General features: G+C 46.2%; 1 protein-coding gene across 2 annotated transcripts in view; it reads left to right on the plus strand.

The window, feature by feature from the left end:
* ABHD11 (abhydrolase domain containing 11) overlaps positions 1–24628 on the plus strand; it is a 168747-nt gene that overhangs the window by 135728 nt on the left and 8391 nt on the right. The window lies entirely within an intron of this gene.

Consider the following 24628-nt stretch of genomic DNA (forward strand, 5'->3'; position numbering starts at 1 on the left):
TATCTTCACAAAGCTTTCCAGACCCATTACTTTTTCTATTCTGACAGATGATTGAAAGATTTACTGTGATTGGCCAAGGGGGTGCAAATAAAAAAGGGGGTCCCAAAACCCATTTTTCCACCAATAAATGTTCCATAGACTTTTGTGTCACATGTAGCGGAAAAACTGATAAACGATTTGAATGAAATTTGGCAGGAATATAGATTTTGGTGTGTAACTGATCATTTTGGGCAGTACAAGTAAGTATTTTTAAAGCTATAAAGCATTTTAACTTAGTCATATTTGTTGTCACAGTACTTTCACGAACTTTCGCTGTATTTCGCGGAAGTATTGCAGTACATAGCAATGACAAGACATTATGTAATTACCTAATGATTGCCTTTACAAAAGTTAAATGTCAGGTAAAGGTGCAGACAAAGGACATTGCTCTATTTTTTTAATTTACAGTATTGCTGGAGCCCTGCAGGACCAACGGTCCGGATATATCTATATTTTTTAACCTTTTCAACCTCACATCAAGTACCTTTTCAAATGCAAATTTCTCAAAAAAGACTGAATGGGTTTACACCAAATAATACGTTTGAGTTCTAACTTACTGCTAAATTTGGTGGGATGTGGGTCAGCTGTTTTTTCTTCTTGCTTCTTAAAATTTTATAAGGGAATTAACAATACAGCATGACAGTCTGGGACCACTCTACTCCTTTTTCTCAACCTCGAATATGGCGGATTAAACCAAAACTTTCCGGGAAGGAGCTGAGGTGGAAGAAAGTTTTGGGGAACGTTCTGTGAAGATTCATCAAATGGTGCCAAAGATAATAGCAAAACAAAAAGATTTCTCTTACTATGGGAACTCTCAACTAACTACAACTACCCAGGGGTCACCACCACTGTGTGACGTGTGTGTTTGTGTGTGCGCGCACACATTTATAATGTCTGGGTTCTGGCTGAGGACGCTACAATCCAGTGCTTATCACAACAGTAATGAACCTTCTTCCTCTAGAGGAGAACTAAAGTAAGTAACTTTTTGGGAAAGAAAACAAATAATGTTTGGGTGACATAATTCCTGACATGAGGCACCTTGATATCTCTACAGCATTTGCTGACAACAGTCAAACATACTGATTGTGCACAATGCGATATACCCAGAGATAGTATTTTCCCATACAAAATGTGGCTAGTTCATCCTCTCCGTTTGTCTTTGCAGTTTTATTTTTTCCCATTACAAATGCTGGAGTACAAATATTAGGTAATTGAATGCAGTGCTTCTTATTCATGTTTAGCCTAAATTGAGTTGGCAGTGGTGTGGAGCTTTTCGTAATCCCAAGCGCTTTTGGCTTTGTGAAGCTCTAATGTAGGTCTCACTTTGGACTGGTCATGGCGGCTAAGAACATAAGCAGGCCCTGGAAATCGAGAGCACGTATACTGGAGGTCGGAGTACTCAGCTCGGATTTAGTTTTTCCAGGGAAGATCTAGGGAAGATCTAGGAAGCTAGATTTGTTCAGGTAAATTTTCATCTACCTAACGCCAACTTCCAATCGCAAATCAGGTTGGAATTTAACCTACAGCAGCCGTCCCTGAAACGCATGTCCCATATTCTGACCACCTGTAATATCTACAAAATAAAACACGCCAAGGAACATACCATCAAAGCCACCATCTGGCGTGCACTTTCAACAGGTTACACTAGATATTCATTGTGGTCAGAGTTTTTAAATACTGTACTTCGCACACTACACCATGAAGTACTTTGTGAAACATCAACTTCCCAAGTCCGCTTTAAACAGCTGGCCAAAGAGCTGTCAGAGCCTTATCCTTTTGCACAAGATATTAAGATTTTGAACACAAAAAGCATTGAGATTATATTGTGGGGAGCTTCCCTGAATAGAAATTGCCTAACTGTCTTACTACCCTCTGGCTAAAGCAGTGATTCAGTGTTCTATTCATACCCGATTTTCATGTTCCCCTCAAATTGAGTTTAGTTATTCATGGACAGCATACAAAGACTACACTAAGTACTGCCATCATGAAACATTAATTCATAGTGTTTGTCTTTTCACATTGCTTCTACCCGAATAACAATGGTAGCATAGGCCACTCTTTATCAACAAGCATTGGCATAGCCAATAGGTCTCGCTTTTGGGACCTTCTAAGTATTTAGTTATGCAGCACAATATCCTTGGTGCAACAACATCAACTGTTGTGTGGCTAAACACTTATAAGGTCCCAAAGGCGAGACCTATTGGCTATGCCAATGCTTGTTATTCTTTGCGCTCCTTGCGCTTATCTGTCAAACGGCCCCCAGATGCTGAAAGTTATACTGCAGTTCTCGTCTCTCCGGCGTACTCTTAGTTGGCGATTCTTCATCCTGTTAGGACCCTTTGCCTGATCTTCTCAAACGTGCATACCTACATTCCAGTTTTCCTCTATCCTGCGGACTATGATGTGGTTTTCTTGTCCTTTCACCACAGTAGTACCCCTCAGGCCGAACTTCTCAAATGTGCAGATGAGAAACATTTTCCATGGCACTTTTTCTCCTTGTTGAGGGCAGATCTGGACCTTTCTCTGCATTCCATTGATGTACTTTTGGTTCTTATCTTTGTATTTCTGGCTCCCCTGTTTCTTGCAGTCTTTTTTATACTCAATTATATTTTTCTTCTAACAGCTCTTATGTGAGCACCTCCATAGGTTGGCCCTGTTGTGCTTTCCTGTGATATATTCCACTTCTGCAGGGTAATCCTATTACTCCCTCATAAACTGAGAGATTTTACTTCTCTCCTTTGCTTTAAATAGAGAAAGCTTTCTGTTGTATTCTTAACTGGTGTGCCTCTTTTCCTTCTACAGCTTTGTTTTGTGTCTTTGTCTTGTTGATGACCTACTGCTACATGCAGACAATGGATTTATCTTTAGTGCTCTATTTTGCACACTAATATCGCTGATGTCTAGTCTCTGTTCTCTGTATTAGACAGGTCTTGCTTGTCAAGCTTTCTCTTGGTGCATTTTTAATTTCACGTGTCTCACTTTCTTTTCAGCACAAAACCTTTCCAGCACCTTTTCACTTTAAGCATTCTGTAAGATGCAACCCACAATAAGCATCTTTGCTTCTACTTAGCTGCTGATTTGCTTTGTTGTCACATATTTAACACGTCTTTTTCTTGATCATTATTCAAAGGTTTGTCTTGATACCTACACACAAAATACGTTTATTTTCAGGTTAATCTCTGTTTTATGCATACACTAATATAGATTCCTCCTTGGGCTAGTTGGGTAGCCCTTGGTTACATGTAACCTAGATGGTGTTGCATCATGGGCTCTGCCATGATTTAGAGATCTATACCTGGAAGTTAGGCATTCCACCAAAGTGAACAAAATAATCGATTGCCTCCACATTAGTTTAAGGATTCAGGCAAGGTAGTATGGCAACTCACAAGGTAGAAAGAATGCTCCTCAAGCAGGATTCATATATATTTATTTGTGAATTTATACAGATGTTTCATAGGGTGATAGAATGTTGCATTGCAAGCATTTCACAGTAGGTGCAGTTCAAAGGTGTGTAAGGGTGTAAATTGTCAATGATTTATGGGGAGCTTGGGTTCTTCAAGCCATAGTCGGGCACCACTGAATCTTGATAGGAAGATGTACTCATATTGGGACCCACACCAAAACTGTTCACATTTAGAATTAACCTCTTGGTTCAGGGAAGGCTTACGATCCTGACATCTGCACGATGTTTGTGAAAATGCTCCTTGAACTAGATTTATTTTAGCCACTCCTTTTTAGAACACACGGAAGAAAATGGTTATGAGTTGAAGATCCAGGTCATTCTGGTGGAGGAGGCCAAAAAGTGGACATGAATATCCTTGAGCCACCAAGTAAGGTTTTGCCTTAGGATGTGAATACAGCAGTTTCTGAAAGTATGCTGTGATCCTTCTCAGACAGGGCTTGTGGTTTAAGCATAAACTGGAGTCATGGAATATCAGCATTGACAATGCCTGGACAATAGGAAAGAGCTGGGCAGAAAAGGAGAGATATTACAGGACCACAATTGGCCATGGTGAAGTTCTTAAAGAGTGTCATGAATAGCTCCAATTAAGAGCTTTCATATCGAAATTAGGCATAGACTATAGGTTTGGTGTTATTCAAAGCAAAAAACTGCAACCTTTTACTACCTCTTTTGCCCCAATATGTTTGCCTGTCAAACTCTGTCGAGGCAAACTGCTCATGGCGTGGTCATTCCCACTAAACTCATAATTCCAATGCGCAAACTCCTGTTTATGCAGAGACTTCCAGACATTCGCCCTTGTACTCAGAATCCAGATCTTATTAGAGTAGTCAAACAGCAGTGGCATGCGTTCCAATCAGCTCTGTCTTCAACACACAATAGTGCGACAACAATGTCTGCCTCCACCTCAGTGAAATCTCTCTTCCTCTTCATGTGTACTGTCTGCATCTGGTCTGGCTCAAAGCTGAAAAGGAAGAGGGCACAGCTTTCAAAGGAGATGCTTTATTTGTGTTGTGAAGTCTAATAGCTGCCTGTTGTGTGTGCCATTGACTTCAGGTGTGATTGTGTTCCTATATGATTCTCACTTGTAATATTGAGCAATGTATGTTTGTGCAAAGTAAAAGAATCTCAGTTGGGGAGATGTTATGATCCACACCCTTAAAAGCTCTGATCAAGCAATCAAAAATTAAATCAAAATAAAGTTACCATTATGCCATGTTGGCATCCACAGAGGTTGTGCATGCGTTAACCTACGACTTGTACTACCCAGGCAAATAATATCATATGCTGTTCCACCTCTAACTTGTGTATGCAAATGGCGGTAGAACATGGTAAATCTCTCCATTCGTAACAAGTGTTAATTTTTAGTGCATATTGGTAAATTGGAGTTTTAGTATGGAAAGTCACACTGCTACATTTGCAAACTTACCTCTGTGAATTGGGCCTGTAATTGAGCACATTATGAATGATCTATAAAAATAAATGCAAACATAATTTTGGACGTTATGGCAGACGTCATGCAATGAAATTTTTTTTAAAGAACATATTTGAATTGAATTAAAAATGGGCGTCCTGTGTGCTTACCCAAAAGGAAAAACGAAACTGACTGCCTACACAGAGATAATATTTATAAGCCCAAGTTAGGGTCTAGGTTACCAGAAAACGACAAGCTAAAAACTGACCCCGGGAGACAAAGAAACAACTGGGGGAAAGTAATCCATACTAAATTTATTTAAGTAAACAAAGGTCAGGATAATAGTCTTTGTATACACAGTAAATCAGAAACAATAGGTTCCACAGTTCAAATATGAGAAGGTCCCACACAACAACAAACATACATACAGTCATTCATACAACAAACTGGTGGGTTCAATATGGGGCATATTTACAAAAGCACAGATTTATACAGTAGGTTTAAAAATAATTGGTATCAAAAGAATATAAAATTTGACACAATAAGGATTAAAGAGAACTCGTGCACTCCCAGGTTTTTATAAAATGGGCGAAGTCTTCAGGTAGGCACGTGCAAGTAAACGCCAACGCACGTTTCGGAGTTTACCCAACACGGGGCTACACCTTCATCAGGGCAACGATGGTGTTAAACGTGTGGGACACAACGAGACCTATGGAATGATCATCGAATTAGTAAAACAGTACAAAAGATGTGAAGACTTAAACAGGCATTTAGTGCATAATTGACAACAATTTGTTTACATCCTAACTCTTAACCATGAGAGTAGGATGAAAAAAGTCATAGGGGCTGGATGAGAAAACAACCTACAATAAGGGTCAAAGAGTAAACAGAAATAAAACTATATAGTACAATAATTGAGTTAACAGACAGCGAAGTGCACCCTACAGAATAACATCTCCTAAATAGTGAGTGTTAGGAGACAAGAAAATGTGGGGTCCTACAGCAGATAAGTGCTCAAAAATAGACTGCCAAACACCAGTGTCAGAAAATAGAGACTATCGAATGGTGCAAGTAAAAAAAGTTACCAAGAGTTCATAAGGAAAGACGGATAATGAAGAGAGTTTAAAGCCAAAAGGGTTTGTACACCAAAGATTAAAAAGGATGATAGAGATAAAAATGCGATAAGACAATGAACAACAGACAACACCTTTAGGCCTGATATGTATTTAAGAAGTGGTTCCTCTAGGTAGAGTTCAAGGACACTAGGGAGCGTCAGACAGCTAGACAGGTACGTTCTAAATACATACAAAAAGCAATACAGAACATGAAAAAAAGGATAAGGAATAAAGCTAAAGACAACCCAGTACAGGATTACTATAGCTATGCTACACACTGCGGCTTACCCGTGGTGGAGTCACCTTCAGGAAGACATTCAGGGACAACAGGGTCCAGGTTAGAAGATAAGTTGCATCAAGGTATATCCTTTAAGCAAAGTAAGATGTACAATTCCAGAAAAGGAGGACACAGCGATGAACACGTTCCTGAAATGGGACGAAACATTCAAGTAGCGATAGACTTAACAGAGAACGTAACAATAATCTTATACGGGCTGCACGCATAGGCGCTAGCTGGGAATTCTATCGATTTTCCTCAAAAAAATGGAAAAAGAGAAAATAAAACTTAATATCATGGGCTAAACTGGTTATAAGAGCGTATAAAGCTCTATTGGCCCAAAAATCGAGTTTCAGTATTTTATGAGACAACAGGAACAAGGACGGGGGAAAAAACCAAATAGTGATATTCTCTAAGGGAGTCAGGGAGCATGCTTACCTTAGGTTCGACAAAGTCAATGAGAAGAAGGTCGGGTGGGATCCTCCTCACCAGTGCGTAGCGGTTCTCTGCTACGCTGTGCTTCAAACAGGCGAAACTAGCGGATCAATAACCCGAAGAATAAAACGGGGTCTGAAGATAAAGAAAGGACTGCCTTCAGGGTATAGTGGGGCGGCCATGACAGAAACGCTACGTAAAGAATGTTTCGTAGCGCCTGGACTCGCTTATAAAGCAAAAAGGGGCCAGTAGTAAGCTTAATCACTTAATTCAGGGCTGGCATAACTTTGGAAATTTAGGGAGGGGAGCTAGAATAGTTATGCAGATTTAAGTATCAACGCTCGACAAAATCAACAAATGGGGATACGGATGCATATCAAGACAACGGGTGGAGTTCTTACCGTCGATATAGGCGTCGCTCAAGCAGAGATAATCAAAAACAGTCCAACAGGAGGATAAAGCTGGATAGCACGGGAGAGATTCCTTCAAACGTCACAGTTTAAATACTGTGGAGCACAAATTAACTCGGGAGATGCGTAGTCTCGCGTTAGTATCCAGAGTATCGAGATGGAAAAGGGATTAGGGTTAAATAAGCATTAAAGCGTAGGGATACAGCAGCCATGTTGGAACTGGGTAAAAATAGACTGTACTCAGGCCCTCAGAATGGTTGGAAGAAGTTATCCAATCAGTTTTAGAGGAGAGACCGGTAAGATAATATAAGTTCAAAGGCTCAATACAGGGACCTGAAGCCAGAACACAGTATAGATACTCAGTACATTGGTGAATCGCAAGGGGGGAACTCATGTGATAGCATTTTCCCAGGGACAGATCTCGTTCAAACCCTGGGCAACTACATTCAGGAAGTATATCCAGAAGACCTCCCTTTTCCTTCTAAAAGTAGTAGGGTCATTGCCTGCAGGGGTATGTAGTTGCCCAGGGTTTGAACGAGATCTGCCCCTGGGAAAATGCTATCACATGAGTTCCCCCCTTTGATGTTCTCAGTGGCCGCGCGGCTCACTGAGAACATCAAAGCGGCCGCGAAATGATCACGCAGGCTGCCAAATGGTGCGCGCGCCCGGCGCACATACACTGTATTTGGAGGCCTGAAAGCACTAGTTTGCACTTCCAAATCCCCCATTTACAAAAGCTCTCGCGAGAGCAGCGCCAAAGCGCTGGCTCAGGCGAGACCTAAAAAGGGGTGCTGTTGGGACGATTGCTGCTTTGAGATTTGCACTGAGCAGAATGGACCTCCAAATGACAGTAAATCTTGTAAAATGTATATATGTAGCCCTAGCACGCCTGAAGGATAAAGGGTTTGGCACAAATTAATAATGTGCCATATATGGTCCCTTTTTGCCCCTTGATTGTTCAGGGATTTTTTTTTGCCATTTTTCATCATAGCGAAAATTGCTGTATCTTTACAGTGAATATCGTACATCTTCTATGTTTTAAGTAGCAATGCATTTTTTCTATACCGGACCATGTTGAAGGGATGGTTTCAATTAATCATAGGAAATTAGATTGCTTTATCATTGTACAGCATCTTGTAAGCTTATAGGATTAAAATATATGGTTTTAAAATGTGTTTTTTAAAAACTCTTTTTATTTCAAATCCAAGCTCATCGTACAAATTATTATGGACATGTGTACAAAATTGCTCTTTAGAATAGTGAACAAGAATTTATAATCAGGATGGCGTTTTTAGGGCCGGTATACATTTCATTGGAAAGTCTGCGGGCTCAGCACACTATAAAGAAAAGGACAACATTCCCCACTTGTTATTTGCTCTCACCTTCGATCATGATCCCCTGAAGACAGACCAAGCACACCACAACCTTTCACATTTTTTGGGACATCCCCTACATTCGTACACCAATTGCTCTGCCCTCTGGCACCAGTCGAGATCTGTGTCCCAGTCCTCAATACTAAGGGGGATGGTCTTACTCCAATTGTGGACTATGTTACGCTTTGCCACCCCTGCCACCAATGCCAACCAGATCTTTTGATGCCTCTGCCATGCGTCCTCCCCAAATACCATTAGGAGGAGCCATTTAGGTTCTAGAGGGATAGTCAAAGACAAGACTCGGGACATTAATTCAGTGACCCCCTTCCAGAAGATCTGGATCCGTGGGTACTCCCATAGTATGTGGATAAAGGTGCCTTCCCGGTTGCATCCACTGAGAGATAATGGTGTGTCAGCTTTACCTATTTTATGTAGCAGGGACCTTAAGTAGTAAGACCTATGAAGAATCTAGAGCTGGACCAACCTGAACCCAGTTCTAATTGCCATTTCACGCAGGCTCTGTTTGGCTTCTGCCCAATCGTCATTGTCCATATCACCCAGATCAGCTGTCCATGCAGCTCTCAGAGTTTCCAGCACGTCAGGGGAGTTGTTGAGGTTTTTTTTTAAAATTGATTTTGGATATCCATTTTTCAGGTAAAAGGGTCAAGAAGCAGATGGTCCTCCAGAGGGGATGCTTCCGATAATACCTCCCCCTCCCAAAAAGGGCATCCCAATGCATATCCCAATCGAAGATATTTATAATTCTCTGTCTCCGCCATGTGATATTCCTGGCAAATGGTTTCAAAGCTTAGCATGGGCTGACCCCTCCAAATGTCACCCAAGTATTCTATTCCTATCAATGCCCAACCCGCAAACCATCCATGCCCCCGACCTCGCAGAGGGCATCACAATGCCATAGTGGGGTCCTACAAGTGAGCCAGCAGGCGCAGCCCAAATAATTTGGAGCCTCTTTCCGTACTCCAACCACTGTTTTAGGATGTGTTGGTAAGTTGCGCTCTCTTATTTTACAATAAAGAACCGCCTCATATCCCGCAGTACCCATGGCCTCTCGATAAACATGGTACGCTGGTTCCCGACTGTCTGAATATGCCCAGTCATGAATCACCAGCAGCTGTGCCGCCCAATAATACTTCAGAATGTCAGGAATTGCCAGACTACCGTCATAGACCCCTCGCTGTAGTTTCTAGAGTGCCATACGTGGGATCACAGCTCCACTTAGGAGTAGCCTGACCTCGTGCTCCACTTGTTTAAAGAACTCAGGAGGGACTGAAAAAGGGGTATTTTGAAGAACGTAAAGAAGGTGTGGGAGGGGCATAATTTTATAGAGGGCCACCCTCCACATCAGAGAAAGTGGCCAGCTTTGCCAAATGAGCCACGTCACTCCGGAGTCTGTCCAAGTGAGGCTTAATGTTCCTATTAAAAAACGTACTCGTCGAGGTCATGGAAGCCCTCCCGCACCATCGGTGCCATGCAGTCAGATGGAACTCGCGCAATCGCCCCCACCAGGGGAAAGATCAATGATTTGCTCCAATTTATCCAATATCCCGAGAAGCTTCCGTAGAGGTCGAAGACCTGCAGTATTCTAGCTATCGATTGGTATGACTGTGTAGCGTACAACAGGATATCGTCTGCATATAGCAAGATGTTTTCCTCCCAACCTTCCGTCGATTGAATCCTTTTATCAATAGGTCTTAACGATGCCAGGCCGGAAGCAGCTCCAGCACCAATGCAAAAATCATAGGTGAGAGGGGGCAGCCCTGCCGGGTACCCCTATTTAGGGCGAAGGCGTGAGAGGTTGCCCCAATGACCTGCACCTGTGCCAAAGTCTGATCAAACCCAGGAACCTCGGCCCAAAGCTCAATCTGTCCAATGCTGCAAAGAGGTATGACCATTCTATGGTATCGAATGCCATTTTAGCATCTAAGGATATCAGTATGGCCTGTTCCAATTGAGGTGATCCTGTCATATGAAGGATGCCATATAGACCCAGCAGGTTGAGTCTAGTGCGATGTCCAAGTCACTGGGATGCTACTTTTCTAACTTTAAGCAACCCCCCCTCGATATACTATATTCATCTAGATACCTGTGGACCAACAAGAGCAACAGAGAGAATTGTGCCCCCCATCCCCAAGCGGTGACCTGACCACTGACCCAGGATGAATCTCTATCTGGGAATTTCATGAACAACCTTAAGTTTAGATTGCAGGTTCACAGCTTGGAGAAATTGAAAACAAAGGTGGGCCAGACTTCTACGAAGGTCATCTAGTCAGAATCATGAGCTTTTGGAGGTGAGACTTGAGCACAAGGAAAATAGTTGCAAAGACACACTACACTCAAATGCTGCTCAGTGTCTTCTACGCTTATCCCCAGACAACAGGTTGAACTCTCGGAAAATAGACTGAGGGCAACAAGAGTATTCCCAATCTATGACACAAGGTACTCTGATGAAATCCCATGGCGCAGAAACCCTTATGATTAATTTGATCAGCCACATCCAAAAATTCCTTTTGAGTGAAAGAGTATGTGAAGGTGACTGGGAGTTGATTTAAGATAAGCTCAGCACAACGCAACGCTGCATGGATATTTTCAGTGCTAATTTGTGCAAAGGCAAGAAAAGTGCAGTGTCGTGTTTGCTGCATTTTCCACACAGATGATGTCATCAGCCACTTTTATAAAAACAAAGCACTATGCTAAACATGCTTTACCATTATGCTAAGGCCAAAAGGCAAATGAGCACTGCAGATTTGCACTCTTGGTACGCCCTCTAGTACAATTTTCTGTATGCAGGCTTGCCTAGTGTGTGTAATTTCATAGAAAGCATATGTGCATGGGGAAATAATGCAGTTTTTCATTTTACCTTTGTTTGCGACATTTTTCATTGGCATTAGAGTTCTATTATGTGTGACTTTGGGTGCTCTGGCTTTGCGTGGCATCCTAGAGGTTGTTGCGCTGATCTCTCCATATTACGCCCACTTTTCATGAATTATCGGTTATTTCACATTATGGAACGTACAGTCATTGAGCTCTCTGCACATGTCATATTCGGCGCAAAATTCCTTTTGCATATAAAACTTGGTCCACTTTGCTGTTTGCTTCATTTTGAGTCATGTAGCTGCACTTACCATTTCATGAGGGCCCACGCTAAAAACATAGTAGATTTTGTTCTTGTTTGAGGAATTTTTGTCATTTGAAAAAAGATAGTTACACAAACCTGAGTTTTCTCTTTTCTCCTTCGCCGTTCCCATTTGTCACCTTTTCCTTGTTCTGCTTTTCTTTTGTGGCGGTGGACAGAGAGCTGCTTTTATTTCTTGACATGCGATTTATCTTGAAGTGTTACCTTTTGTAGTTATGGCCATTCAAACACAATCTTCTTTCCTTTTCGATAAGCAACTATTATGCTTTTAATAGTTCAGTAAGCCTTATGCAAACATAAACTGAATTTTCAGCTTTATGTTTAAGAGGAAAACGAGCAGTATTGTTTAATATAGTCTATGTTCCTCGGGGACTGGTTGACAAGCCAACTGAGAGATGTGGAGCTTTTGGCTGTGATAAGCATATTTTTCTCATCCCCTTATAATGACACAAAATTAACATAAGTGCTGCCATAGCACTTCATTCTCTAGTATTAGATTTTTTTATCGATTCACATGCTTGAATCATCCCAGTCGTCGCAGTCAGAGACCCACGGTATCATTATAAAAGCAGTACATAATACTATCATAGGCTACAATCCAATAAACAGTCACTGCAATGACCTATCTACCTTCTTTTGTAAAAAAAAAAAAAAAAGAACCAAACCAAAATGACAACAGAAAAGGCAACAGCACCCTGTAGAATACTACCAAGTGAGGCTGAGTTCCTCAAATTTTCTACCGCACGTCATGTGACAGGGAGTCTCCCTGAGCTCTGCTCAGTTTTTTCCTTCTAACATCACATTTCTTCTAGAAAATGACAGATTCTTCAAAGAAAGGTCTCTTCAGTTCTTGAGGAAAATGCGGAAAGAAGATGCTCCATGCTGAAGATCCCCATAAGAAATGTATTTACTGTTTGTATCCCATCATAAAGCAAAGAACTGCAAGATTTGTAGAACTTTCTCAACCAAAACCCTTAAAGATAGAGAGGGTAGGTTGTCGATTTCGCTGCAGAGACTTAAAAGTAAATCTGATGTTATCTCTGAGGAGGAGGAGAGCTCTGCCTCACATGCCTCTCTGGAAAAATCTAAAAGGAGAGGGAGGTCACAGGACTCTCCTGAGGGCAATAAAAAGCTTATAAAAGCAGCAGGTCCCTCCCAATAAGGAAAGCGTTCATTTACTGCTGAGGAGAAAGCCCATCCGTCCTCAAAGTATGAGAAACCCTCTTCAGAGCCATCTATAACAAAGATCACTCTCTAAAAAGCTTGTGTCGTCGACGGCACCGTCCTCTGGGTCCCCATCGGTGCAGAAATCACCACCGGGGTATGTATCCCCTCTATCGTCGTCAACGACCATTTCGTTGAAAAAACCACCGTATACGAAGGTTTCTGATACACCGTCGACGGTGGCTTCATCGACGATGCCTATACCATTGGCAAATATACCCTCACCTCCGACTACTTCCTCGTCGATGATTCCTTCACATTTGACGGCGTATTCCTCGTCGACGTCTACATACTCTTCGACGACGCTTGTGCCGTCGACGACCACCTCTTCATTGACAAAAACTGCAAAGATGACGTCACTGTTTGCATCGACGGCGATCATTTCTTCGTCCGTCCTCGACAACGCAGACACCTCTGCCACCAACAAAGCTTATGATTATGCGTGTTACGCCCAGCCTTAAACGACCGTCGACATTATAGCTTAGTCTTCTTTATCCATCGACGACGTTCTCATAAACGACACCGTCGACAAGGCATTTTCTACAAAATCTGTCAGCGATTTCACCTTTACATCCTTTCACATTTTTGGAAGAGTCATGTGAGTATGACATGTTTGGCCATGCTCACAGTCCTTCTCAGCTTCATGTCCTTCATCTCCTATCACTGCTCCACTAGATAAAGAAGGTAGGCGCCTTGATAACATCGGCCATAGATTTACCACCACTTCAGTTACTACTGTGTGAGCAGCCAACGCGCTAGCGATATTAGGAAGATACGACCGCCATATGTGGTCCGATATCACCCCATACATGGACCTTCTTCCAGAAGACAAGAGGCTAGAGGCGAGAAAGATTCTTTTAGAGGGAGAAAGATCTGCCTTGGAGATCATTGATGTGTCCATGGATGTGGCTTCCCTGGCCTTTCATCAGCTCGCTGGAGCAGCGGTCCTTAGATATCAGGGTTGGTTGAGTGCAACAACACTCCGCCCTGAGGTGCAAAGTTAGATCTTAGACATTTCTTTAGATGGCGGTGCGCTTTTCGGTAAGCATATCAACAACGTCTTACAGGCCATTAAGCCGAACACCGGAACTGCTAAATCTTTTGGCGCTCTCCATTACAGGAAGACCCCCTTTTGTGGAGCTCGTGGTAGATTCTACCACGTTGGTGGCTACCAGAGACACCAACCTTAGACCTATTAGTCATTTTGCCATTCCTACCAGTAGCAACAGACCTATTGTGCACCACCACAGGCTACATACTCCAGGCAACCTAGATGTGAACAACCAGTACAGTCCAGAGAAGCTATCAGAAAACAGTGACTATGTCTTGGCGCCTGTTGCATTCTCCCCTATCATACCATCCAGAGGAGCACGCATCACACGTTATTTCAATCAATGGAACACAAAATTTCCACAGACAAATGGGTCCTGGATATAATAAAGTATGGCCATACCCTGGAGTTTGTCACAGTGCCACCTCCTCATACACCACAAAAATCTCTACCATCCCATCTTCAGTTACTCAGGAAGGAGGCATATGTCATGTTACAAAAATGAGCCATAGAGAGAGTGCCACGCTTTCAAAGGGGAATGGGCGTCTACTCCCGCTTTTTTCTTGTGATGGAAAAGTCGGGGGAATGGCGTCCCATTCTGGACCTCAGAAAGCTCAACAAATACCTACATAAAAAATCCTTCCGCTTGGTGTCCTTCCAGGAGATTTTGCAACTTCTGAGCCATTCGATTGTCTGGCCAGCCTCGATTTGCAGGATGCATATTTCCATATTCCTATACATCCCAAACACTGAAGTTTTCTCCATTTCACAGGGTCAGGCGTGCACTATCAATTCAAGGTCCTCCTCTAAGGCCTCCGCTCAGCTCCTCGGGTATTTACCGAATGTCTTGCTCCCGTGGCAGCACATCTACGATTACGGGGCCTGCAGATTTTCCTGTATCTCGACAATTGGCTAGTGAAGCCTCCTTCTCTTCGCCGGGCTTCACAAGCCATATCATCTGCCTCCAACTGTTTCGCTCTCTGCAGCTTTCAGTCCACTACCAGAAGTCCTTTCTCACACCCTCTCAACGGATAACTTTTCTCTGAGCAACTTTGGATACACTCCTAAACAAGGCATTCTTATCCTCAGAAGGGCAAAACACCAAATTATCGCTGGCTCACAGTCTCGCCAAAAAAGAGTTTGCTTCTGTTCGTCAAATCATTTGTCGACATGATGTCCTCGACCATCTTCATAATGCCCCATGCACATCTCGGAATGAGACCTTTCCAAGAGCAGTTGGACAGGCAATGGCTTCAGGTGACCGGATCTTTGAAAGACATTATTCAGATAACTCCGATCATGAAAAAAGCACTTCCTTGGTGGCAGTCCACCAGCAATCTTTCTGTGGGTCTGACATTCCTCTCTCCACTTCCTGAATACCACGGATGCCTCATTAGAAGACTTGGGAACACACTTTCAAGACCTTCCAAGTAAGTGGCAAATCAACTTCCTGGAATTGAGAGCTATTTTCCTAGCTCTTCAGTCGTTTCTCCCAAGAATACGATAATGATACCGTGGGACTCCCACTGTGACGACAAGGATGATTCAAGCATGTGAATCTACGAAAGATGCCAATACTGGAGCACCATAGTTACAGGTAAGTAACTCATTTTCTTCCCACACAACCCTCACACATGCCTTTCTCAAAACAAAGCAAAACCAATGGGGATGATGGACAGAGCGTTGAACATTGCAAGCACTCACCGCCAGTCAACTGATCTGGGTTTATTCCATCATCATACTTTAGCTCACTCCACCACACCAGTTCAGGCATGGCCATATGCAAATCAGTCTGACCCTGTGCCTCATGGGAAAAGGCCAGCCCGAACTGCCAAGCCATGTCTTCCCTGGACTGGAAACAAGCATCCTGGGACCGGTTTCGGGCTCATAACCCTCATCAGCCAGGCTTGCTTGAATCCAGTGGCAAAGTGAGCAAGGGACTCACGTTTGGGCATACCCTGCCGACTTTTGTTGACTCCTTTTAGTGTGCTAGGGATGTCTAGCAAGAAAACCTTGGGGTTCAAGCTGCGCGGCTGACCCCGACTTAGTGTGTCTCTGGTGTCTGGAGCACGACCATGACACAAAGTTGTGCTCCAGTTGTCGGGCCATGGCGCCAAAAGCTTTGAGGGAGCAGGCCCTAAAGCGAATTGTGATCCGGCGCCTCAGAGGTCGCCCCGTCGATCTCAGTCGAGAGGAAGGTCCGAGCACTGCTCCGGAGAATCAAAGTCCTCTTCTTCCAAGTCGTCAGGTAAGAGGCGTCACAAAAAGTCGAAGCGTGCTATGACTTTGCCACGTCTGTCGCGTGGCGAGACGGAGGCACCTTGGCACTCGAGGCCTGGATCTGTTCTGCATTTCCCTCCCTTCCCGGGGATGTGAGCAACCCCCGCCCAACTGACGAAGTTCTATATGCCATGTGCACCATATTTGGGCAGCCTGACCCTGCCGGCGCGCCTTAGGGCCCCGCAGGCTAAGATGATGGAGTTCCCGTGTGTACCATGCCTTCGGCTCCGACCCCAGCGCCACAGCCTCCTACTAGACCCGTTCCCATGTCTGGAGCAGCGCCAGTCGCACCCCCACAGTGACCTTCCCTGGTGCTGCGTCTGCAGCAGAGGTCCGAGTGTCTCCTCATTGCCGACGACAAGGAACCGGTTGGGCGTCCACTGACACGGAGACCGACACAGACAGAGCCGTACGGCTACATGCTGTTTGACCTGCCCTATTCTGAAGGGTTATGGATGGATGAGGAGGATTGGGAGGGGGAGCAGGACTCCTTAGAAATCCTGCAATCCCAGGACATGGACTGGTATGAGGTCCTGGGTGATGCCAGTGGCCTGGACACCTCCCCAGTTTACGGTATGCTGTCTCCTCCTAACCTGGTTATGGTGGAGGGGGCATCATTTGCTATGGTGGTGCGTAGGGCTGTGGAGGTCTTGGATCTGCAGCTCTCTACGGTGGCAGTCAAGACTAACGTCTTTACAGATGTCCTGCAGCCTGGTGTCTCCAGCTCGGAACCCTTCATGCCTTTCAATGAGGCCTTGACGGACGTTCTTCTGGGCACCTGGTCCGAAACCCAGCACAGGGGCCCCTGTGAATAGAACGATTGCCCGCCGCCATCACCCTGCACCAGGCGACCCAGCTTTCCTCACTGCCCACCCTACCCCACAAAGCTTGGTGTTTCCAGTTTCCACTTTCCTTAACACGTTTCCTTCCGCACCCCTGGACAGGGAATCCAAGAGACTGGAAAGCTTTGGGAAGAAAATTATTTCTTTCGCCAGTCTAGCATTGTGGCCGATGAAAACTGCATGCCTTTTGGCCCGTTATTCCCATTCAATATGGGACACGGTTGCGCAGGTGCTTCCCAGAGTCGCAGACTAGAACCGATTCTACTCTCCCAGGCCATTTCAGACGGGAGAGATGCAGCAAAGTTCACCATCCGATGTGGCTTGGGCATGACAGACTTGCTGGGCAGAACGATTTCCACGACGTGGGCTGTACGTCGCCACGCCTGGCTGAGGACATCTGTTTTTTGGGGGGATGTCCAAGCTAGTCTAATAGACATGTCCTTTGATGGCTCCCATCTCTTTGGAGACAAGGCAGATGCCACCCTGGACCGTTTTATGGACTCACGGGCTACGGCCAAGTCCTTGGGCCTCACCACAACATCATGGCCTGTGTCTGCTTTTCGCTCCTTTCGTGGCTACGGAAGAGGCTTCCAACCGCCCCCTCCCTATAACGCCATAGGGCCCCGCAAGTTCAGCAACCTCTGTGGGGCCATGGATGCAGTTCACCCCGACCCCGTGGGCCTGGAGGCCAGAAGACAAGCCAAGCCCTCCTTCACTGCAAAACCCTCCTACTCCGATCCCCCAGGATAATTCATGGCCAGTTAGTGGCAAAATATGCCATCAACTTCACCACTGGCAAAACATCACCTTGGACAGGTGCGTGTTGCAAATAGTCTGAAGGGGCTACTCCCTCCCCTTCGAGACTACCCCTCTATCCATGCCTCTAGTGTACAATTGGCTGATGGATGACCACCTTGCCCTACTCTGTAAGGAAGTCAAGACTCTCTTGGCCAAGGGAGCTGTAGAGAGGGTTCCCTGGCCAGAAATAGGCTGTGGTTGTTATTCCTGCTATTTTGTGGTTCTAAAGGACAGAGACCTTCCCCTATTCTCAACTTCAGAGCCCTCAACTACTTCCTCGAAAAGGAGAAGTTCACGATGCTCACTCTTGCTCAAATCCTGTCTGCCCTAGACCCGGGAGACTGGATGGTAGTGCTCGCAGGATGCCTATTTTCATATCCCTGTTCTACCTGCCCATCGTCGCTACCTGCGGTTTACGGTGGGCCATGAGTACTTTCAGTTTGCTGTGTTCCCCTTTGGCCTCACCAGTGCCCCTCTGGTGTTCACAAAGGTGATGGTGGTGGTCACAGCCCATCTGTGGAGATCAGGGGTTCCAGTTTTCCCCTATCTCGACGACTGGGTGTTGAAGGTGGGCTCGTCCCAAGCAGTCGTCTCCCACCTCCAAACTATGTTGAACCTCCTGCATTCACTGGGGTTCATTATCAACGTTCCTGAAGTCACACTTGACTTCCAGTCAGACGCTCCTTTTCATTAGAGTGGTTCTGGACATGTTGCCTTTTCGGGTCTACCCTCCTGAACGACGAGTCCAGGATATTCAGTGTATGATATCGATGTTTCAGCCTCTATCCTGGATTTCAGTGAGAATGACTGAGGATGTTGGGCCTCCTGCATCCTGCTGGTGGAACATGTATTGTGGCGCATGCGGGCTTTGCAGTGGGACCTGAAGTTCCATTGGGCACAGCATCAAGGAAATCTCACCTACCTGGTTCAGATATCAGATGGCAATGCAAAACACCTGCACTGGTGGATGACAAATTGCGATTGGGTCAGAGGCAGACCCCTCTCCCTTCCCCACCCAGATCTCACAGTAATCACGGATGCGTCTCCTGTGGGATGGGGTGGCCGTCTGGGGCAGGTGGAGATCATAGAACTCTGGTCTCGGGCGGAAGCCAAACTCCATATCAACTTATTGCAGCTTTGTGTAATCCGATTGGCACTGAAAGCCTTTTTACCATACATCAAGGGAAGGCTAGTTCAGATGTTCATGGACAACACTACCGCCATGTCGTCTTCAACAAACGGGGCAGAGTGGGGTCGTGGACTTTGTCAAGAGCCCCTTCGCCTCTGGACTTGGCTGGAACAACAGGGCATTTCCCTGGTGGTTCAAAATCTGTCCGCTTCTCTGAATGCCTGAGCAGACTAATTCACCCGGAGGTGATACAAGGTCTCTTTCAGCGGTTGGGAGAGTCTTGGTTAGATCTATTTGCCTCCGAAGAGAACATACAATGTCAGCAGTTTTGCGCGTTCGAATATCCAAGACTGTTCTCGCTCGGCTACTCTTTTCGTTGCGAGTGGAGCTCAAACCTCCTGTACGCCTTTCCGCCCCTATCACTCCTGCCCAAAGTGCCCAAGAGGATCAGGAGCAACCGGGCACAAGTTATTCTTGTGACTCCGGATTGAGCATGGAGAGCTTGATATCCCGTGCTTCTGGCTATGAGAATTCATCCTCCATTCAGGCTGCCCCTTCGGGAGGATATTCTGTCGTAGCAGCAGGGGAGGGTCCTTAACCCGAACCTGTCCACTCTCTGCCTCCTTGCGTGGAGATTGAGCGGCAATAGTTGACAGCTTTTGACCTTCATCACAAAGTCTGCAAAGTTATTCTCCACAAATTTTGAAAATATTGTACAGAACGGTATATTGACCCCTCAGCTGCTTCTCTGGCAGATAATCTCTTGTTTATCCTTTCCTTGGCCCAGCAAGGCTCTACTTTGGGCACTTTGAAGGGCTACCTTTCAGCCCTCTCAGCTTTCTTCGGCTGCCAGATCAGCGTTCACTTTTTTAGTCCCCTCTGGTGCAGAGGTTTTTGAAGAGGTTAACCCCCTTGTTTCCCCCTTCACCTTTTCTTATGCCACAATGGGACCTTAATTTGGCCCTTACTTTCTTGATGTGCGCACCGTTTGAGCCACTGCATGACTGCCCTCTACGGTTGCTCACTATCAAAACAGCTTTTTTTGTGGCAATTACCTCTGCCAGGAGGGTGAGTGAACTGTAGGCACTGTCATCACAGCCTCCTTACATCACTAGTAAGAGGGGCATGGTGCGATGAGTGCTGGTTGCTTGACGGGATACGTGGGGCGTATGATGGGGCTTGAAGAATTGTATAGGGCACGCTGGTCCTCGGCTGTTGGGGGGGGCCCTTGCTAGGGGGTGGAGTGTCTTTTATAATGGGGGCTGGCATGGGAGTGCGATGAGGGGACGGGCCGGTCTTCTTGGTGTCAGTCACTTCCCCCCCCCCCCTTAGTTCACTATTAGAGCGATTCTCTGGTAGCTACCAGAGAGACTATTAGGAGATTGTTTGGATGGGTACTAGCAGTTTGGAGCCTGTTCTGGGGAGGGCAGTTGTGGGGTTTGTGGTTTTTGTTAAAGGTTTGTTGGGGAATATCTGTATGACCGGTGCGCCTCGATGGGGGGGGGGGCAGTTACGATGTATGAGCGAACTATATAATGGGGTCACTACCTGAACTAAAATGTATTACTTGGAATGTGCGGGGGATGCATACGATGGCGAAACGCCACAGGATCCATGCTTATCTGGTACGAAGAGGGACACAGATAGCTTTCCTCCAGGAAACCCATATAGACAAAAAGGAAAGCCGGGCGTTACAGCGCCGTTGGAGAGGGCAACTCTTTTGCACCACGTATTCTGCTTATGCCAGGGGAACTCTGGTTTGGGTGAGAGCGGGGGTTCCTTTTCAGCCAACACAGCAAGTGGTGGATCCAGAAGGTAGATATGTAGCGGTCATGGGTAGATTGGATGGGAGGGATGTGACACTGTGTAGTGTGTATGCCCCTAATGTAGACCAGAAATCCTTTTTTGCCCTGTTATCGGGAAAATTAGCATCTTTCTTGACGGGGTCAGTACTGCTGGGGGGTGATTTTAACTCTGTGTTGGACCCTGAACTTGACAGGTCACACCCGCCATTACCTCATGCTCCCGCCCATCAGATCTCGAAAATTAGGAAGGACTGGCAGACTAAGTGGGGTTTGGTGGACACTTGGCGAGCCCAGCATATAGGGGAGCGCGATTACTCCTATTATTCACCCCTGCATGACTTGTATGTGAGATTGGATGCGGTGTTGTGCACTTCGGATGTGCATGCCCGGGTGCGTTGTAGTGAATATCTGGGGAAAATGCTATCAGACCATAATCCATTGTTACTAACGTTAAGATGGACCAGTGAACGGCCGCGCATTCCCACCGGGCGGCTGCGCCCGGAAATCTTGGAAGACCAGGTTTTCCGAACGGAACTCGGAGAAGGGATAGAGCGTTATTTTCGTGAGAATGGGGGTACAGCGTCGACTCGAGGCCTGGAGTGGGATGTGTTTAAAGTAGTCTTACGGGGGGACTGTATAGCTAAACAGACGGGTGTGCGGAAAACGTTATTTGCACGATATAGAAAAGGGGGAACGGCGGCTGCGGCGCGCGGAGATAGCTTGTCCGGAGGATCCTGAATTACGAGTCGAGGTTTTGGCGGCGAAAGAGGATGTGGCGGCGCGGGTGGAGCGCTTACGCTGCTTTGACCACAAGGAATACCTGATTCGTGCACATGCGGAGAGAGACAAGACGGGTTCCCTCTTGGCGTGGCTAGCGAATCCGGCACCGTGAGGTACGCCTATCCTGGCATTAAATACCCAGCTGGGAGTACCAGAGTACACCCAGAGAGGGATTAATGAGTTGTTCTTAACATATTACAAGACGCTTTATGAGAGTAAGCTGCAGGGCGAGCCCGGGGAATTGTCCGAGTTTTTGGCTGAGGTGCGGTTACCATGGCTTGAGATAGATCAGGGGGAACTGTTGGGGCAGGGAATCACAGAGGGAGAAATACGAAGTGCTATAAAACAGATGGCGCGCAAAAAACTCCGGGGGTAGACGGACTCCCTATAGAATTTTACTCGGTGTATGTAGACGTGCTGACCCCCAAACCCAAGCTCCGCACGGTGTATCAGGAGGCCAAGGAAGTGGGATGCTTGCCGAGCTCTACCCGAGAGGCCATTATTATTCCGTTATTAAAGCCAGGGAAAGACTCAGAGTCACTGGCGGCATATCGCCCGTTGTCAATGTTGACAACGGACTATAAGATTTTAAGTAGGATTCTGGCGTCCCGGCTACTGCCCCATATGTCACACTTGGTTCATGACGACCAAGCGGGTTTTATACCAAAGAGAACTACTGCTACCAATGTGAAGCGCCTGATGCGAATCCTAGGAGAACGTCATGTTGACAAGCCGGACGCGGCGGTTCTCTTGGTGGATGTAGAGAAGGCGTTCGACAGTCTAAAATGGCCATTCCTGTCCCGAGTTCTGTATGCCTTCGGTCTCGGGAAATCCTTCGTAGAGGGGACGGAACTGCTCTATAGGTCAGTGACGGCGCGAGTACGCACGGGCACGACGATCTCCTCTATTTGTCCGATTGGGCGAGGCACGCGGCAGGGATGCCCACTTTCTCCATTGTTGTTTGCCCTGGCCATTGAGCCTCTGGCGTCTCATGCCCGACTGGGGGGACTTAACGACAGAGTTAGATGGGGCGAGACACTTACTCCAGGTGTTTGGAACTTATTCAGGGTTGAAGGTAAATTGGGCAAAGACTTGCCTATTCCTGGTGGCCCCGACATCGAAGGTCCCTCCCCAGTCGCTGGGAGTGAGATGGGAGCCTAGATGTTTACCTTATCTTGGCACTAACATTTATCATGCCCCCGACGATCTATTAGAGGGCAACCTGGGTAGGGCTATACGCGGCCTCCAGAGTAGTATGGTATTCTGGAGTGCATTGCCCCTGTCGGTGGCGGGGCGGGTGGCACTCCTGAAGATGGTGGCATTGCCACGATTGCTGTACTACTTTCGGACGTTGCCGATCTGGGTCCCGGATTCAGTGTTCCGGCAGCTTCGATCCATGATTTGCGGGTTCTTGTGGGGGTCTGGCAGGAGGAGAGTAGCATTAACCACAATGATAAGACCAAGGGCAGACGGGGCCATGGCAGTCCCAGATTTTGAGTGGTATTACTTAGCGACGCTGCTGCAATGGCTCACGCAAGCAGTAGCGAGGGAGTTTCGAGGTCCGAATGGCCCTGAGGGTCGCTGGATCCCACGGTACATTTTATCCTTTATAGTCTTGCAACAAAAGATGCAGCTTGAGTTGCTTACAACTGAAGAACGGACACTGTGATTGTGCTGGAACCGGAGTCAACGCAAGGCAGGTATAGCTCGTCCGTATGCCCCGGAGATACCTCTGGGGATGTGCACGGCACTCACTCATGGAGGGGATTGGACAGCATTGGCACATTGGGAGGCCCTGGGACTGCAGGTGATGGGCGACTTATACAAGAACGGGACCTTGCTGTCCTTCCAGAATTTGCAACATAGGTTTGACCTTCCAAAGGGGGATTACCTGTTGCATTCAGCACTAGTTGCCGCAATTCAGCGCCATTGGAGGACAGGTCTGTCAGAACCGGGTATCTCAATGGCGGGCCAATACGTTGTGATGGCGGCTGAGACCTATAAGGCTATAACGTGTTTATACCGCCGAATGTTAACGGAGAATTTAGAACCATTGCGTACACTGCAGGGGAAGTGGGAAATGGAGCTTGGCAGGGAGATCCCGGAGAAGACGTGGGCACAACTGGTTAAAAGAGCGTGGAAAAGTACAAGAAATTCCTGGTTTCAATTGATACAGTTCTATGTCCTACACAGAGCATATCTAACACCTGAGAGGCTCAATCGCTACTTTGGGGCGGCGGCGGCGGCTCGGTGCCCACGCTGTGCTCTGGAGGGAGCAGACATCCTTCATATGGTGTGGGGATGTATGAAATTAGGGACATATTGGGGGGAGGTGATGGATACATTGAATTCTATCATGGATAGGACGTTGGAAATGGATCCGGGTACCTGCCTGCTCCATTGGTTCCCGCACACTCCCAAAACTAAAGTTACTAGTAAATTTATAGACTTAGGGCTAGTATTGGCTAAACGGGAGTTAACTATGCATTGGAAATCGATTCAGGGTCCTAAGGTGGGGAAATGGAAGGCAGAATTACTTAAATGGGCAAGCAGTGAGAGCACACTCAGACTGCGTCACACATCACGTAGGAACAGCGATCGAGAGTACGATGCGGCAAGGGCATGGGAGGCTTTAGTGGAAATACTTCGATCACCGGATTCAGATTCAGAGGAGGATATCCCTGGGGAGGAGATGGGAAGCCCCGGACCGCGGGACGGACTGGCCTGCCGATCTAGCGCTGCGCCAAGTTTGCCGAGTAAGGAATAGGGTATTGTTACCCCCAGTACAGCACTATTCCAATTAGACACTGTAACAAAGCTGCATAGGAGACTTTCGTGATTGAATTGTAAAGACCTCACGGCGCACCGATAAGTGAGGAGGGAGGGGGAGGGGAGGAAAGTTGGAAGGGGAGGGCTAGTAATGTGATATCCTGATTGCAATGCGGCATTGGTGCTGATATAATTGATGTTGTTGATTTTGTGTGTGGTTAATTTGGAAAACAATAAAAATATTAAAAAAACAAAACAAAAAGATCACAGCCT

The sequence above is a fragment of the Triturus cristatus genome, chromosome 3_2 (genome assembly GCF_964204655.1).
Source record: "Triturus cristatus chromosome 3_2, aTriCri1.1, whole genome shotgun sequence".
Classification (NCBI taxonomy): Eukaryota; Metazoa; Chordata; class Amphibia; order Caudata; family Salamandridae; genus Triturus; species Triturus cristatus.